Source organism: Podarcis gaigeae (assembly GCF_964106915.1).
Source record: "Podarcis gaigeae genome assembly, chromosome: 1".
NCBI classification, from domain to species: Eukaryota; Metazoa; Chordata; class Lepidosauria; order Squamata; family Lacertidae; genus Podarcis; species Podarcis gaigeae.
The window spans coordinates 44,378,178-44,384,177 of NC_139678.1; the positions used below are offsets into that span (position 1 = coordinate 44,378,178).

The 6,000-nt window shown below is 42.9% G+C and overlaps 1 protein-coding gene across 2 annotated transcripts in view; it reads right to left on the minus strand.

Moving 5' to 3' along the window:
- The window catches only part of SPTBN5 (spectrin beta, non-erythrocytic 5), a 110,072-nt gene extending 107,550 nt beyond the window's left edge, over positions 1 to 2,522 (minus strand). For both annotated transcript variants that reach the window (XM_083746069.1, XM_083746070.1), the window contains exon 1: positions 2,427 to 2,522. The gene's annotated coding sequence lies outside the window, so the exon portion shown is untranslated. The remainder of the gene's footprint in view (positions 1 to 2,426) is intronic.
- Positions 2,523 to 6,000: the final 3,478 nt, after the last annotated feature.

The window sequence follows — 6,000 nt, forward strand, 5'->3', positions numbered from 1 at the left end:
TCTTGCCAAAAGGAAGTGGGTGCTGCTACCCATCAACTAATCAGCTGAGAACAACCAAGGAAGATCTCTATTAAGCTGAATACATTTTGGAAAGGTATCAGATTAAAGTGTTAACAAAACTGTAACGAGAAAAACTTCAATACTAGCTTTGGCTTTTCAACATTGAAATAAAAGTAATAGTGGGGGTAGGCATGCCTTTCTTCTATTCTCTTTTCTGGTTTTATTGAAAGATAAAGAACTTCAGATTGCACCCAAAGAATGCAGGGTTAGCAATTTTGGGGAGTGGCCAATCTCAGTGGTAGTGTGCTTTGCATGCAGAAAGTTCCAGTTTCAATCCCTGACATCTCCTGGTAGGAATGAGAAAGACTACTTACCTGAAACCAATAATAATAATAATAATAATAATAATAATAATAATAATAATAATAATAATTTATTTGTACCCCACCCATCTGGCTGGGTTTCCTCAGCCACTCTGGGCGGCTTCCACAAAGTCCAAAAATACGCTAATATGTCATACATTAAAAACCTACCCGAACAGGGCTGACTTAAGATGTTTTCTGAATGTCAGGTAGTTGTTTATCTCTTTGACATCTGATGGGAGGGTGTTCCACAGGACGGGCGCCACTACTGAGAAGGCCCTCTGCCTGGTTCCCTGTAGCTTTTCTTCTCACAATGAAGGAACCGCCAGAAGGCCCTCAGCGCTGGACCTCAGCATCCAGGCAGAACGATGGGGGGTTGAGACGCTCCTTCAGGTATACTGGACTGAGGCTGTTTAGGGCTTTAAAGGTCAACACCAACACTTTGAATTGTGCTCGGAAACGTACTGGGAGCTAATGTAGGTCTTTCAAGACCGGTGTTATGTGGTCTTGGCGGCCACCCCCAGTCACCAGTCTAGCTGAAGAGATGCTGCCAGCCCATCTAGACCAGAGGTTTCCAAGCTCTCCCGGCCCCCATGGACTGCTTGAATATTTCTGAGGGTCTTGGTCGAACACTTCATGGTTTCCCTGCTTGTTGTATGTAACAAGCCATACTAGAAGCTGCATGGTTTATAATTTTATTTTTACAGACATGCCAGGGACCACCTGAATGTGGTTCACAAACCATACTTTGGGAACCCTTGAAATAGACAATACTGAGCTAGATGGACCAAATGTCCGGCTCAGTATAAGCTTCCTGTTGCTAACAAAGAGATCTTGGAAGCAGTTCCAGAGATTGAGTTGAGGGCAAGGGCTCCCCAAACAAGTAGCTGCCTCCTGTTGATGGGCCCCTGCTTGAGGAGAGGTATCTTTTGAATATGCAAGAGTGCTGGACTCCTTGGTAAGCCTCATATATTAACTCAGTTTGCTCTTAATGACAGCCTGCTTTTCTGGTCCCACTTGCACTAGTTTCTAAGTAATTGTGCTTTCTGAAGAATGACACCAACATTCTGCCTGCCTAATTTGTACACCAAGGAGATGCTCCTTGTTTTAAAGCCATTTTCCTTATCTCCCCCCATTTGTAATATGAACTTGGTTAGGTTAGTTAATATTTGCTATATAAAAATTAATTTATTTGATGATTAGCTTCATCAAAACTTCAGAAAAATTCGTGTGTGATGCCATCATTTCTTACTTAACAAATCCAACACACAGGACACAATTGGTTCACCCAAAAATGTACTTGGGCTCCCCACAACCAACTTTTATGGTGCAGTGACTGAATAGTAGTGCTTGAAAGATCTTTGTGGTCAGATCTGGTCTTAGGGGATGTGGTAGATGAACCACAACCAAAGCCGCCTCAGACCTGATTCATTGTTTATGAAGTGTGCTCAAATATTGTTTAAATGATGACAGTCACTATTTGCTGGCGAAATATATCCCAGTGACATGTACTTCTGGGAAGACAAAATGCTGGGACCCTGCTTTTCAGTTCATACAAAGGACTCCACAACAAGTTCAGTGGTCCTTCTGCACAATGGGAGAATTAACTGTTTTCAAAAAGCTACAGAAATCTAATTTTCTGAAGCAGCCCTTTCACCCTTCAAGGCAACTCCCAGAAGGAGGGATTTTTTGCCCACAATTCACCAGCTCCCACACATTTCAGGAAGTCCTCAGTACTTGTTTTCTTCCTGAAGAAGATACATTATCCTCCTTGCCTTTCTCTTGCTTAACCTCTGGTCCCGGCAAAATGGCTGGATCATTTGTCAACCAAAATCAGCTAAAAATGATTATGCTTCAATTCCTTTTTTTTTTTTTTTTGCACATGCAGTACCATACAATAGGACTGTCAGTTCTTTTTAGAACATCTCGCCTGTCACTTGTAAGAACATACCTTCTCGCAAGGATAACATTTGTCTTCAAGCAATTCTGAGATGACTCAAAAGCCTATACCCTCATTTGCCCCATCCATAGAAAGCAAAGGAATTCCTTGAAGTCTAAACTTACCCAGCCTTGTAAAGATGTCCCTTTGAAAGCCAGCAAGACACCATTCAATAGAATAAACACTTTTACTCCAGAACTGCTGGTTTATTCCGGCATTCAAAGTGACCTTTGAATACTGTGACAGTGAGAAAGTATTTATAATCTATATGAAAACTCTACACCTGGCCGGGGAGGGAAAAGGTCATTAGAATATTGGGGGTAAAGGTTCTCAGCAGAATGGTTATGATATATCTGCAGCAATTCAAATGCTGATATAATGTACTAGAACAGGAAGTTGGGCTCTGATGCTGGCAGGTGCTCATGATAAAGAAAATATGTACCTCCCACGCTAAGTTGGAGTAGATGATCCCAGTCACTACCTGGCCCATAATACAAGGCTGTAAATGACAAAGGTAATTCCATAAAGGTAATTCCCTAAAGTATAACAAGAAATGCCAAGTGTTGGAATTAGAAAGCCTTCATTTCATAAATTAATTTACAATATTGAGCCATTGGCTGCAGCTAGCCTGCCAAAAGTTTATTCCATGTAATATGACCCTTTGGGCTGATGTGAATAAAATAAGACATCACACACACACACACACACACACACACACACACACACAAAACCACCCTCCTTTTTCCCTGACAAAGACTCAAGGCACCTTACAGATAAATATAAGAACTGTTTTTCTATATAAAAACACAGAACAATCAATCATATAAAAAGAACCAAAGAAATTTGAGCATTCCTTCAGGCTCATCAAACTTTGTGCTAAGGCAACTGATTTTCAGTAGTAATGGAGCAAGCACAGCATGACCTGAGAGTAATGATCAAAAGAAAACAAGCTATCCGAATTATTCTGGGAACCCCTAATTTTTACCACATGCAACAGGCTTACGTTCTTCAAAGAAATGGCTGCCCTTCCAATTTCCAATAAGTGGAATGATGTTCTGCTCTTTTGTACCTGAACTATGTTAGGAAATCTGTTTACAGTTCCATAATTAAAGCAATAATTGTGACTAATACTTCAGGCAAAGGGACGCGGGTGGCACTGTGGGTTAAACCACAGAGCCTAGGATTTGCTGATCAGAAGGTCGGCAGTTTGAATCCCTGTGATGAAGTGAGCTCCCGTTGCTTGGTCCCTGCTCCTGCCAACCTAGCAGTTTGAAAGCACATCAAAGTGCAAGTAGATAAATAGTTACCACTCCGGCGGGAAGGTAAACGGCGTTTCATGCACTGCTCTGGTTCGCCAGAAGGGGCTTAGTCATGCTGGCCACGTGACCCGGAAGAACTGTCTGCGGACAAACGCCAGCTCCCTCGGCCTGAAAAGTGAGATGAGCACTGCAGCCCCAGAGTTGGTCATGACTGGACCTAATGGTCAGGGGTCCCTTTACCTTTACCTTTATTTCAGGCAAAAGCCTCAAGATTTGACACGTTTATTGCCTCCTGTGAAATACTAGTTGGTAACCTTGCATTGTGAATCAGGCAGCCATGTGTTATAGTTTCCATAATACATCTGATTTAATCAGTTTCTAAATGGCTTGTTCACATAACTGATTGTCTCATTAGCTCCTTTCTGCTCTTATAAGCCAGAGAGTATACTTCTCCACCCCCACAAAGATTATACAATAAGTGAATGGCAGTGGGTCACTGGGAAGAGATAGCATTTCACTTTCCTTTCTGGTTTCTTCTTGCATGCAGCCACAAGCAAAATGTGATGATGCTAGCAAGGGCGTAGCAAGGTGGGGGGTGCAGTAGGTGTGGCTCGCCCCGGGTGTCCCCACTGAGGGGGGTGACAAAATGGCGGGCAACACTCACTGCGGGGCCTGCAGTGCACCCAAACCACGTGTCTCAGGCGCCCACAGGCTCCACGCTGTCCACCTGCTGCCTCCCCCCCCAGCTGTAGGACAGCTGAGGCCTAATGGCATGCCCCATCCCTGTGGGTGCCCCACGCCCTGCCCCACCCCTATGGGCAGCTTGTCCTGCCCCTGGGCACACCGCCCCAGGTGCCCAAGAATCTTCCTCCACTGCTGGATGCTAGGAATAAAAGAGCTTTGCTTTTGAGACATAGCTTTGCAAACTGTATACTAAATTCTAGGTAACCCTCTGGTTCCTCAATGAGAAGTAACTATCATGGGCTGGTTGAGCTGGGCAGTGAAGATGGGTGGTGTGCTGAGGGCTTCAGAAGGATGGGGAGTCACTGCAAAAGGGTTCTTGCCCTGCTGTTCTCACTCAAGGGCAGGCAGCCTGAGCACGAGATACTGGCCAACGGAAATGGAGCATGAGATGGCAATTGCTGGTGGAGGAGTCGTCTAGCATTTTGAATTTATGGTACCCTTCAGGGCCACCTTGAGTGTGAGGTTGATGTTAGAGGCTGCTACCAATCCCAACTGTTGAGGTTGTGCAGTACCACTGCATGTTGATTATGCAGCTGGGAGTAAGTGGACAGAAGTAGTTTCATATCCATATGAAAATGATGTAACGCGGGTATTTGACACCTAGTAACATTTTGAAAATGTTTAGAACCAGTTCAAATGTGTGCTGGGAATGTAAAAGGAAGGAGGGTACATTGTATCATATGTGGGGGTCATGTGGGGTGGTAAAAGCTTTCTGAGAAATGATATATAATGAGCTGAAAAAAATGTTTAAGATAACTGTTGTTTAAAAACTAGAGGCATTTTTTTTTTAGGCATTACAGGTGCGGAACTATCAAAAGAAAATAAAAGACTGTTTATGTATGCAACGACAGCAGCAAGGATGCTTCTTGCCCAGAGATGGAAAGTAGTAGTACCGACCAGAGAAGAGTAGCAGACCAAGCTGATGGAATATGCAGAAATGGCTAGACTGACGGGAAAGATCAGAAATCAGGAAGACCAAGTATTCTTAAAAGACTGGAATAATTTTCTAACATATCTGAGAGACCACTGTAAACAGTTGAATTCATTGTTCCAGTTACAGATAGGTAGCCGTGTTGGTCTGCCATAGTCAAAACAAAAAAAATTCCTTCCAGTGTGCTTTCGTGTGCATGCACACTGTGTATCTGAAGAAGTGTGCATGCACACGAAAGGTCATACCAAGAACTAACTTAGTTGGTCTTTAAGGTGCTACTGGAAGGAATTTTTTTTGAGTTGAAATCATTGGCAGGAATACAATGACACTTGTAATGTAACATGGATTTTGGATACTTACGATTATATAATAGATTACAGGGAAAGATGCAGGGGAAAAAATAGAATTGGAACCCATGGAGGGGAGAGGAGGAGGTCTCAAGGTTTGAAAGAAGCACCTTTTTAAGGTTTGAAAATGTTATGTTTATGGTGTAAAATTTTGAAATCTTCCAATTTCCTGTTTATAATTTGGCAACAATATTTTTGAAACTTAAATCCAGAAAAGGTACAATGCAATAATACCAAATTACCAAGTTCAGTAGTGAGTTTGTATCAGCTCTAGAACTTTTATAGAGGAAGTCCAGCTCCAGCTCTAGAACTTTTATATAGGAAGTCCAGCTCCTGCAATGCTTCCTTCTAACCACTGGAGAGCAGCCCTCCACAGGAATAGACAAATGAATAAACCAACCACAAGCATGCAAGTAAC